The sequence below is a fragment of the Notolepis coatsorum genome (assembly GCF_963971535.1).
Source record: "Notolepis coatsorum genome assembly, chromosome: 11".
NCBI classification, from domain to species: domain Eukaryota; kingdom Metazoa; phylum Chordata; class Actinopteri; order Aulopiformes; family Paralepididae; genus Notolepis; species Notolepis coatsorum.
The window spans coordinates 132,488,774-132,501,517 of record NC_140175.1 but is presented as its reverse complement, the minus strand read 5'-3'; positions in this window follow the sequence as shown (position 1 = coordinate 132,501,517).

Genomic DNA, 12,744 nt, shown 5'->3' with positions numbered 1-12,744 from the left:
AAAAATAAAATAAAAAACAAACAAGTGCATGATGTGCATCTGAACATTCTAACATCAAACACTTGAACAAAAAAACACATTTATAGTGCAGCTGAGCTTATGAAAAAGTGCTTCATGTCTGTGCAACAACAGCAAATCACAGCATCTTATTAGCACTTATGTTATTGTCCACTCTTAACTCTCAAACATCAGGGGGGTGGGGGGCAGACAGGCCTATCCTACATACACACATCTAATGAGAGCGATTGCACTCTTTGACTGGGCAATGCAGAGAAAGAGGGTTCATAGGAAGTGAGGGCTACCCGCAAACAGTGATGCAAATGCTCATTTGTCAAGGAGGCACGGTTGCTTGTTTTAATGGCATTCATGTGAGAGAAACTGGATTCACAGGTGTATGTTGAGCCAAACATTGTTAGCACAGATATTGCCAGCGTTTTTATTTTGGGGAATGTCTTGACATGAATACACTTTATCCAAAATGTTGTGGTGGATTCATTCTCAAGTGCCTGAAGTTGCAGGAGACCTTCATCAATGTGAAGTGATGCAAGGAACTCTTGTCCTTTTGTGGAAATAGCAGCTACATTGGCAAATGGGTTGCTCACAAAATGCATCAATTCTCTGGACATGTCAAATTCATCAAATCGACTTGCAAAGTTTTCCCTCAATTTATCAATGAAATCTGTCATTAATTGAGTGACTTTTGGCTCAATTGTGCGTGTTAACGTTGACATAAAAAAAAATATATATATATATATATATATATATGTGTATATATATAAAAAAAAATTATTATCATGTAATCTTTGGCGGGCCGGTCAGAATCATCCCGCGGGCCGGATCTGGCCCGCGGGCCGCCAGTTGAATAGCCCTGCACTAGAGGTTCCAGTAGTGGGCAGCTTGAATTGCCAGGTCCTAGAACCAGCGCTTTGGGGAGATCTTTTATTTTTAGAGCATTAACTCTTTGGAATGGCCTGCCTCGGAACCTCTGAAGAATCTTAAATTGTTTTTAAATTGTTTTTAACACTGTAAAGTAATTATTTTGTTTTACACTAATGTAATTTTACAGTAGTTTCATTATGCATTGTGTGTACTGACTTTTAATAATTTTGTTTTTGCAATAGTGATTGTTTTTGTATGTTTTTTTGTGTGTGTGGACCCCAGGAAGACTAGCTGGTTGCTATCGCACCAGCTAATGGGGATCCGTAATAAAATAAAATAAAATAAAATCAAAATCTCTCTCTCTCTCTCTCTCTCTCTCTCTCTCTCTCTCTCTCTCTCTCTCTCTCTCTCTCTCTCTCTCTCTCTCTCTCTCTCTCTCTCTCTCTCTCTCTCTCTCTCTCTCTCTCTCTTGTAAATTGTATATATTTTTTGGAGGAGGACATTGCTACAAATTAATAAATAAATAAATTGTATTATTTTACAAGACCAGACTATGACCACCAACTGCCTCGCCAGCCGTGTATCAATCTTGGATGCAATGATAAAGTGACCACACTGACTGTGCTTTACATACAGTACTAATAAAAATAAATAAATAAAAATTAAAAAAATAAATCCACAATAGCCTTCTGACTGTGTCATTTAGGGTCTTATGTACATAATAATAATAAACATCTACAAAGTATTAGAAATTAGTTTCAATCCAAATTTGAAATAATTGTCATCATTTGAGTTTTTGTAAACTACTGGCTTTGAATTGTGCAGCATGGTCATGTTCAGACATTTACTACGAAGATTCCGCAATTCATTCCACAAACCAATCATAACTAGAAAGGTGAGCTCAGTAGAGCGCAAATCTCCACCAGGCGACACGCCGGACACAGACCGCTGTCCAATGATAGTTATTAGCATTAGCATTAGAATTAGCATTAGCATTATCATTAGCATTAGCATTAGCATTAGCATTATCATTATCATTAGCATTATCATTAGCATTAGCATTAGCATTAGCATTCCCTTCACACCCTTCCCAGAAGCAGTCGCATTTTTATCTCCTCTCCCACCCCCAGAGAACACCTCAAGGCCTCTCTCTTATCCGCTTGGAGACGTCCGTACCAGCCCTTACAGCTCCTTTCCCCAGAGCCTGGATCTGCCCTCGCTAGAGACGCTCGGACGTTTTTGACCTTTTTCTTCTTTTCTTTTTACAACAGAATCCTCAACTCGACTCGACTTTTGACCGTAATATGGATCTAATAAGCTGGGCTTTTACAGCGATTGATCGCATATTCTCGACAAGGAGCCAGAATGCGGATGACCCATTATGCCCTCTTGGGAGCTATCAGGCGGGATACACCATAAATTCATACGGGACCTGGCTTGCGATATGCTTTTTCCCGCTGGAGATAAACGACGTTGAGGACGTATATCTTCTAATTGTCATGCTGCTCGGCTTGGGCTCCGTCAGCTGTTGGATCTGGTACTGTCTGAATCTAATTCGGAAGAAGTTGATTCCCCTGGCCAGGGATATGGCCGGGATAAAGGACAACCAAATGGAACTGTTTAAAAAGATTGCTGACCTCAGTACCCTGCGCAGTGATGAACAACTGAGCTCCAAGACCATGTTGGAACGGGGCGAAATCTACCATGTAGACGAACAATCGTGCTTGAAGACTATTCTTGAGAGACTTGCTTTTAACCATGCAGAGGAACTGTTGCGGTCTCAGGCCATTCTGGACATCACGTCGGAAATTAGGGACGTGAAATTAAGATGCCACCGTACCGTGCTAATAGGGGTACGATGATGGTGACGATGATTAAACTAAATTGACCAAATCTGACCATATGCGGCATATCTGCCTCGAGCTGCATGTATCCCCCCCCCCTTATCCCTTTCTGCTGTGGAACCAGACCAAGGCCAGGGTCAACGCGGGGGAGTGACTCCGGTGAGGTGATTCTGGGAAAGAAGGAGACGAGCTGTACTGTCTGGAAGCGATAAGATTGATGAGCCCCCCCCCCTCCCTCCTCCCTCCTGCGAGTATGCCTGGCGTGCTGATGCCTTATCTAGGATGGCTGCCTCCTATGCGCGTTGGAGGGGGGGCCCTAAGACTGTTTCATAACCCAATTCCTGTCCCCCAGCCTCCCCCATCCCTCCCCTCCCTCCCTCCATCCCCCCCCCCCCCCCTCCCGCCACTTGGCGCGACGATGCCTCGTTTTACTACTTAGTGTTGTTGCTGCCGACTATCGCATACAGCGTCTCAGGACTTAGTGTTGTTGCTGCCGACTATCGCATACAGCGTCTCAGGCCTTCTGTAGATGACATGTGTCAACAAATGTACATGTCTGTTGAATTTATGCTGTGCCGTTGTTACTGTAAAAATGTAATGATTGTGATGTGTTATTATTAATGAGACGTTGAGCTGTATGTGTGTGTCATTGGAATTTCCCCAAGGGGATTAATAAAGTAATATCTATCTATCTATCTATCTATCTATCTATCTATCTATCTATCTATCTATCTATCTATCTATCTATCTATCTATCTATCTATCTATCTGTCTGTCTATCTATCTATCTATCTATCTATCTATCTATCTATCTATCTATCTATCTATCTATCTATCTATCTATCTATCTATCTATCTATCTATCTATCTATCTATCTATCTATCTATCTATCTATCTATCTATCTATCTATCTATCTATCTATCTATCTATCTATCTATCTATCTATCTATCTATCTATCTATCTATCTATCTATCTATCTATCTATCTATCTATCTATCTATCTATCTATCTATCTATCTATCTATCTATCTCTATCTATCTATCTATCTATCTATCTATCTATCTATCTATCTATCTATCTATCTATCTATCTATCTATCTATCTATCTATCTATCTATCTATCTATCTATCTATCTATCTATCTATCTATCTATCTATCTATCTATCTATCTATCTATCTATCTATCTATCTATCTATCTATCTATCTATCTGTCTGTCTGTCTGTCTGTCTGTCTGTCTGTCTGTCTGTCTGTATGTCTGTCTGTCTGTCTGTCTGTCTGTCTGTCTGTCTGTCTGTCTGTCTGTCTGTCTGTCTGTCTGTCTGTCTGTCTGTCTGTCTGTCTGTCTGTCTGTCTGTCTGTCTGTCTGTCTGTCATCTATCTATCTATCTATCTATCTATCTATCTATCTATCTATCTATCTATCTATCTATCTATCTATCTATCTATCTATCTATCTATCTATCTATCTATCTATCTATCTATCTATCTATCTATCTATCTATCTATCTATCTATCTATCTATCTATCTATCTATCTATCTATCTATCTATCTATCTATCTATCTATCTATCTATCTATCTATCTATCTATCTATCTATCTATCTATCTATCTATCTATCTATCTATCTATCTATCTATCTATCTATCTATCTATCTATCTATCTATCTATCTATCTATCTATCTATCTATCTATCTATCTATCTATCTATCTATCTATCTATCTATCTATCTATCTATCTATCTATCTATCTATCTATCTATCTATCTATCTATCTATCTATCTATCTATCTATCTATCTATCTATCTATCTATCTATCTAGCATACACTAGGGTGACTAGGCGGTAATATGAGGCATAGAGAGGGCGATACGATGCATAGGTTCAGATGTTAGGAAGCATAGGTTCAGATGTTAGGAAGCTTATAGGTTCAGATGTTAGGAAGCAAAGGTTCAGATGTTAGGAAGCTTAGGTTCAGATGTTAGGAAGCTTAGGTTCAGATGTTAGGAAGCATAGGTTCAGATGTTAGGAAGCTTAGGTTCAGATGTTAGGAAGCATAGGCTATAGGTTCAGATGTTAGAAAGCAAAATGATAGGTTCAAGATCAGTGAGTAAACAACTTGAGTTTGCGGCCGTGATGCTTGACGTTTCTGAGGATTCCATCTGCAATTAATGACACTTTATGATGATGATGATCATTTATTTAATTGATCTACACTGATCACCTTGTTGTCCAAGTTGAACTAGTGAGATTGTCGTGGTTGGTGATCTAAATTGGGACTGGTTGATGCCTGTATCTGAAGCAACAACTCTCACTCTGACACACATTATTAACTCTCCCCTATTAGGACCAATCCCAAAAGTCCTGAGAAATCCTCCCTCATTGATCTGGTCCTGACTGATGCCCCCTTTAGGCACTCTGCTATTGGCGTCTTCCAAAATGTGAGTGATCACTGTGTGATTCTGCTATCAGACACACTGAGATCCCCAAGAGGCCTTTTTAGAAAGGCCTTTTATTAGTTGTTATGTATTATCATATGCTGTGCTGCTATGTGTTCTTCTCTTTTATATATCTATTTTTATTTTATTCTTTTTAACTATGTAGCACGCTGAGATTCTCAGGAAGGTAGGGTGCGTTACAAATGAAATGTATTATTATTATTATTTTAATAATAATAATAATAATTATTATTATTATTATTATTATTATTATTATTATTATTATTATTATTATTATTATTATTATTATTATTATTATTATTATTATTATTATTATTATTATTATTATTATTATTATTATTATTATTATTATTATTATTATTATTATTATTATTATTATTATTATTATTATTATTATTATTATTATTATTATTATTATTATTATTATTATTATTATTATTATTAAGTGTAAACCATGCTCGGTTGTACGGCGGAATATGAACAGGTTTGTTGAGAAGGGTTTTCTATACAATCTGTTTTATTTTTAGTGAATATAGAATGGCCCTTATAGATGATTGAAAACTCTCTCCATCATAGCTTTCTTGAAATGTATAATGTAGAATTAAGGGGGCGGGATAATCCCACAGCTGCATGAACGCAACATGGCCTGATGGGAAAATGTTAGACAATCAAGCACCAAGGGGTGCAAGGGCTGCTTGCGGTGCAAGGGGAAGGCTAAGAGAATTATTAAGGACTCGAGCCACCCGAACAACTGCCTCTTTGAACTGCTGCGGTCAGGCAAGCGATACCGGAGTCTTAAGGCGAGCACAGAAAGACTCAGAAGAAGCTTCTATCCCCAGGCCATCAGGCTGCTAAACGAACAATAATCGCTAAACGAACAATAATCACTATGCAACAACCATCAAATGCACACAGCACACACACCCACACGCACACACTCACTCAAACAAACAACACACTGCAGCACCCACTCTCCACACTTTAGATCACACAAACACACTTACACTTTATATTTATTGATAAAGGATTTGCACTACAACTCGTACACCTACTGTGAATTGTACCTAAATTGCACCTCGTCCCATTTCTCCATTTATGCCTTGCACTATATAGTATTGTATATTAGTACACTGCACAGTATTGTATATTGTATGGTAACTACGTCTATTCTGCATCGAACATTGTACATATGTCTAAACTGAACACTGTGACCTCTTTTTTTTACTTCTAATTTTACTATGTTTTTATTTCATACTTATCTTGTCTTGCACAGTCTCTGGAGCGCAACAGTAAGAAGCATTTTGTACAAAAGTATTCTGTACTTCTGTATGACAACTATTAAAGAAACTTGAAACTTGAAACAAGGCTGACTGGCTTTTCTTTTTAGATTAGCTGAGAAATAAATGTTTCATTTTATGTATCTGTAACAGCTGACTGGAATGTGCTGCGTCGTGTGATAATGCAATTGACCTTCTCCTCATGTAGAGTGAAGCATTGCAGTGGCTGCAACTGATAAGGCTCGAATGTTGAACTCTTTTAATGAGTGCTTTATTTCATCTGGGTTCTTGTTTGATTCTCTCACCCCTCCTGACATTTATTCTGTATCTGCGTGTAATAGCCTGCCAAATTAACCTAAACTCCAGGATCTAGTTAGTCACACTTAATGAAGTTAAACTCCAGGATCTAGTCACTCTTAATGAAGTTAAACTCCAGGTTCTAGTCACTCGTAATGAAGTTAAACTCCAGGATCTAGTCACTCTTAATGACGTTAAACTCCAGGATCTAGTCACTCATAATGAAGTTAAACTCCAGGATCTAGTAGTCACTCTTAATGAAGTTAAACTCCAGGATCTAGTCACTCTTAATGAAGTTAAACTCCAGGATCTAGTCACTCGTAATGAAGTTAAACTCCAGGATCTAGTCACTCTTAATGAAGTTAAACTCCAGGATCTAGTAGTCACTCGTAATGAAGTTAAACTCCAGGATCTAGTCACTCGTAATGAAGTTAAACTCCAGGATCTAGTCACTCTTAATGAAGTTAAACTCCAGGATCTAGTCACTCTTAATGAAGTTAAACTCCAGGATCTAGTCACTCGTAATGAAGTTAAACTCCAGGATCTAGTCACTCTTAATGAAGTTAAACTGCAGGATCTAGTAGTCACTCTTAATGAAGTTAAACTCCAGGATCTAGTCACTCTTAATGAAGTTAAACTCCAGGATCTAGTCACTCGTAATGAAGTTAAACTCCAGGATCTAGTCACTCTTAATGAAGTTAAACTCCAGGATCTAGTCACTCTTAATGAAGTTAAACTCCAGGATCTAGTCACTCTTAATGAAGTTAAACTCCAGGATCTAGTCACTCTTAATGAAGTTAAACTCCAGGATCTAGTCACTCTTAATGAAGTTAAACTCCAGGATCTAGTCACTCTTAATGAAGTTAAACTCCAGGATCTAGTCTCTTAATGAAGTTAAACTCCAGGATCTAGTAGTCACTCTTAATGAATTTAAACTCCAGGATCTAGTCACTCTTAATGAAGTTAAACTCCAGGATCTAGTCACTCTTAATGAAGTTAAACTCCAGGATCTAGTCTCTTAATGAAGTTAAACTCCAGGATCTAGTAGTCACTCTTAATGAAGTTAAACTCCAGGATCTAGTCACTCGTAATGAAGTTAAACTCCAGGATCTAGTCACTCTTAATGAAGTTAAACTCCAGGATCTAGTCACTCTTAATGAAGTTAAACTCCAGGATCTAGTCACTCTTAATGTGTGTGCGTGTGTGCGTGTGTGTGTGTGTGTGTGTGTGTGTGTGTGCGCGTGTGCGTGTGTGCGTGTGCGTGTGCGTGTGTGTGTGCGCGCGTGCGTGTGTGTGCGTGCATGCGTGTGTGTGTGTGTGTGTGTGTGTGTGTGTGTGTGTGTGTGTGTGTGTGTGTGTGTGTGTGTGTGTGTGTGTGTGTGTGTGTGTGTGTGTGTGTGTGTGTGTGTGTGTGTGTGTGTGTGTGTGTGTGTGTGTGTGTGTGAAAATAGGAAGCATGTTAGGAAGCATAGGAAAGGTGATATTAGTCATGTTAGGAAGCACAGGACGGATGGTAAGAAGCCTAGGAAGATAATATTTTGATGTTTTCAAATGTGTTTTTGTTTGTCGTTCAGCTCCGCATCATATTGGCGTGACATCAGGCCAATGTCACTGCAGTGTGTTTAACTGGGAGCCGGCTCCAGCATGGAGTAACACACTGGCTTTATTCTCAAGAAACTAAATAGTGTCAGGTGATAGCAGAATGGGAAATGCTGGAGGACCGTGGTTTTGTGTGGGGAACTAGGGATGTCCGACATTGGCATTAAAATGTGATATCGGAAATTATCGGTATCGGTTTTAAAAAAAACGATATTTTTTTTTTGCATTTATTTAACCTTTATTTACCCAGGCAAGCAAGTAAAAACAAATTCTGATTTTATTTATTGTCAAAAGTATGCATAATGTTGTGTTAATTCCACGACAAGAAATATGTAATTACCTGAAATTAGGGGGCCTGCATATATCGGTATCGGTTGATATCGGTTGATATCGGTATCGGAAATTAAGAGTTGGACAATATTATCGGTATACCGGTATCTGTAAAAAAGCCAATATCAAACATCCCTATTGGGAACCCTTCTGCCTGCATGCTGTGGTCTGGACTAAAACCCTTTGGGCTCGAGACCTCACTGGCTTCCAGATTTGCTCAGAACCCGCCTGGAACTCTGACCACGGGCGAGTAAACCTAATAGCTGTGACTTCGACTGCACTACTGGCTAGTATTTCATAAAACGTTAACGTAAGAAATTCCAAGCTATCAGTTTTTAACAGTAGGTACTTGAGTAAAAAAAATAATTTCATTAAAATGTACAGTCACATCGAGTGTACATACAGAGTTAAGCCCAAAAAAGGCATTTAAAATCATAACAATAAGACAAGTAAGGATAGCAATCAATTAAAACATGCACAACGTGATTGACAATGGTTGGAGATCCAGGATTTAAACACTGAAACAGAATCTCAAGCTTTAAGGACTGTTGACTGTTCATTCCAGAGGGGCATCATAGCAAAATGCAGATTGACCCTGTTCAGAGCAAACTCCAGGGACATTAAGCAACAGCCAGTCACTAGAACGGGTTCCATAGGTTCCAAAATGTAGTATAATAAGGACTGTATCTTACCAGTAATTGGGGACTTACAAATGAACAAATACCAGTGTTTTTTTTGCGCCTCTCAACGAGAACCAACCAAGCTTCTCGTAAAGGACACAGTGATAAGTGTCGTATCCATCATTAGTGATGAATCTGAGCGCAGAGTTCAAGTTCAAGTTCTTTAATAGTTGTCATACAGAAGTACAGAATACTTTCATACAAAATGCTTCTTACTGTTACGCTCCAGAGACTGTGCTAGACAAGATAGTATCAAATAACATAATAACATAATATAGCATGAATTTAGAAGAAGAAAATGAGGTCACAGTTGTTCGGTATAGACATATGTACAATGTTCTGAGTTACCATATAATATACAATACACAATACTATGCAGTGTACTAATGTACAGTACTATCTAGTGCAAAGCAGAAATGGGATGAGGTACAATTTTAGGTACAATTTACAGTAAGGTGTACGAGTTGTAGTGACGGACAGAGTCCAAGGATATAAGGGCGGAGGCCGCAGCCTGCCTATAAATTACTCTACGTATCACAATAGGGGCTCGGTCTGTACTACTACTCCTCCCCACCTCATCTTCATCACATACCCTCCACACCCCCCCCCCCCCCCCTGACAGCGGTGTGGAGGCGGGGGAAGAGAACACCGCAAGGTCTCCCTCTAAGCGGGGAGGAAGAAGACGGGCCCCACAGCGGAGGTATTATTACATCAGCGGCTGACGGCCTTCTCCTCCTGCAGGCGAGCGCCTTCATAACAGCCTCATTAGGAGGGTAGTTCATCACTGATAAGACCTCCCCCGGGACGCACTAATTAAAAGCGAGGGGAGGCGCTGGAGGAGGACTGGGGTCAGAGCCCGGGAGGGGGGGGGGGGGGGGGGGGGGTTCCGCGCGGCGGGCAGGGCGGGGCCCGGCTTGACGCTCCTCGACTTATCCTTGTCTGCTCGGCGTGACGCCTGTCTGTCTGTCTCTCCGCTAAGGACCACGTTACACTCCGGCACGCAGCCTGTATTGAGGGTTGAAAAGGGTCGACTTCGCACAATGATTCCGCTAAATTAGATTTCTTTATGTGCTCCACAGTACTGTATGTACCTCATGTCCCTTGTGTGTGTGTGAGTGTGTGTGTGTGTGTGTGTGTGTGTGTGTGTGTGTGTGTGTGTGTGTGTGTGTGTGTGTGTGTGTGTGTGTGTGTGTGTGTGTGTGTGTGTGTGTGTGTGTGTGTGTGTGTGTGTGTGTGTGTGTGTGTGTGTGTGTGTGTGTGTGTGTGTGTGTGTGTGTGTGTGTGTGTGTGTGTGTGTGTGTGTGTGTGTGTGTGTGTGTGTGTGTGTGTGTGTGTCTCTCGGTGTGTGTGTGTACAGTATGTGTGTGTCTCTCTGTGTGTGTGTGTGTGTGTGTGTACAGTATGTGTGTGTGTCTCTCTGTGTGTGTGTGTCTGTGTGTGTGTGTGCGTCTCTCTGTGTGTGTGTGTCTGTGTGTGTGTGTGTGTCTCTGTGTGTGTGTGTGTCTCTCTCTCTGTGTGTGTGTCTGCGTTGGTCTGTGTGTGTGTGTGGGTCTGTGTGTGTGCGTATGTGTGTCTGTGTGCGTCTGTGTGTGTGTGTGCGTCTGTGTGTGTGTGCCTCTGTGTGTGTGTGCGTGTCTCTCTCTGTGTGTGTGTGCCTCTGTGTGTGTGTGTGTCTGCATCTGTGTGTGTATGCGTCTGTGTGCGGCTGTGTGTGTGCATCTGTGTGTGTGTGTGTGTGTGACTGCTCTTTGTGTATACGCCCACTAGGTGGCAGAAGAGGTCTATTAGACGGTGGAGCAGAGTGTGAGAGTGTGCTGAGAGTGAGGTACTGTATGTGCACCAGGCCTACACACTGCATGATACACATTGAGAGTGAGGTACTGTATGTGCACCAGGCCTACACACTGCATGATACACATTGAGAGTGAGGTACTGTATGTGCACCAGGCCTACACACTGCATGATACACACTGAGAGTGAGGTACTGTATGTGCACCAGGCCTACACACTGCATGATACACATTGAGAGTGAGGTACTGTATGTGCACCAGGCCTACACACTGCATGATACACATTGAGAGTGAGGTACTGTATGTGCACCAGGCCTACACACTGCATGATACACATTGAGAGTGAGGTACTGTATGTGCACCAGGCCTACACACTGCATGATACACATTGAGAGTGAGGTACTGTATGTGCACCAGGCCTACACACTGCATGATACACATTGAGAGTGAGGTACTGTATGTGCACCAGGCCTACACACTGCATGATACACATTGAGAGTGAGGTACTGTATGTGCACCAGGCCTACACACTGCATGATACACATTGAGAGTGAGGTACTGTATGTGCACCAGGCCTACACACTGCATGATACACATTGAGAGTGAGGTACTGTATGTGCACCAGGCCTACACACTGCATGATACACATTGAGAGTGAGGTACTGTATGTGCACCAGGCCTACACACTGCATGATACACATTGAGAGTGAGGTACTGTATGTGCACCAGGCCTACACACTGCATGATACACATTGAGAGTGAGGTACTGTATGTGCACCAGGCCTACACACTGCATGATACACATTGCATAGCCTCTCCGCCGATCGTCACAGGATGTGAGGACGCTCCCGCTGGGACTTCATGACAGGACATTTGGAAAAACCTGAAAGTGCACACTGTGCTGCACCATCTTTCTACACTATAACAAAGTACAAACAAATATATATAAATAATAAAATGTTGTGTCTTGGAGGCTGTGTGTAGGGAGACTTGCAAACTGACATGTCATTAAGCGGCTGAAATGACTTCTTAACAAATTCCTGAAGGTCTAATTTGAAGCGGGGGGGAGAGAACGTCTGCGTGTTGAATGTTAATACGTCTGCCGCCCCCCAGAGTGCCACGATGCGTACATCTCCGGGCTCGGAGACGGCGCTCGGCGAGAGGGGGCGGGGCGAGAACGTGACACAGAAGGGGACATTCATCAGGGCTTGAACGCACCCCTCTGTTGGCCGAAGCCCTAAATAATCCATGTGTCATCTCTGTTAGGAGCAGCCTGATACGAGGGAGGGGCCGGGAGGATGTGGCCGTGTGGATACGGAGCGTTCACCACCCGTCAACACACCACTGATTAAATGTCACACTGTAGTGTTATTATAAGTCATACTGTTGATGTTATGACAGTCACGCTGTTGATGTTATGACAGTCACGCTGTTGATGTTATGACAGTCACGCTGTTGATGTTATGACAGTCACACTGTTGATGTTATGACAGTCACACTGTTGATGTTATGACAGTCACGCTGTTGATGTTATGACAGTCACACTGTTGATGTTATGACAGTCACACTGTTGATGTTATGAC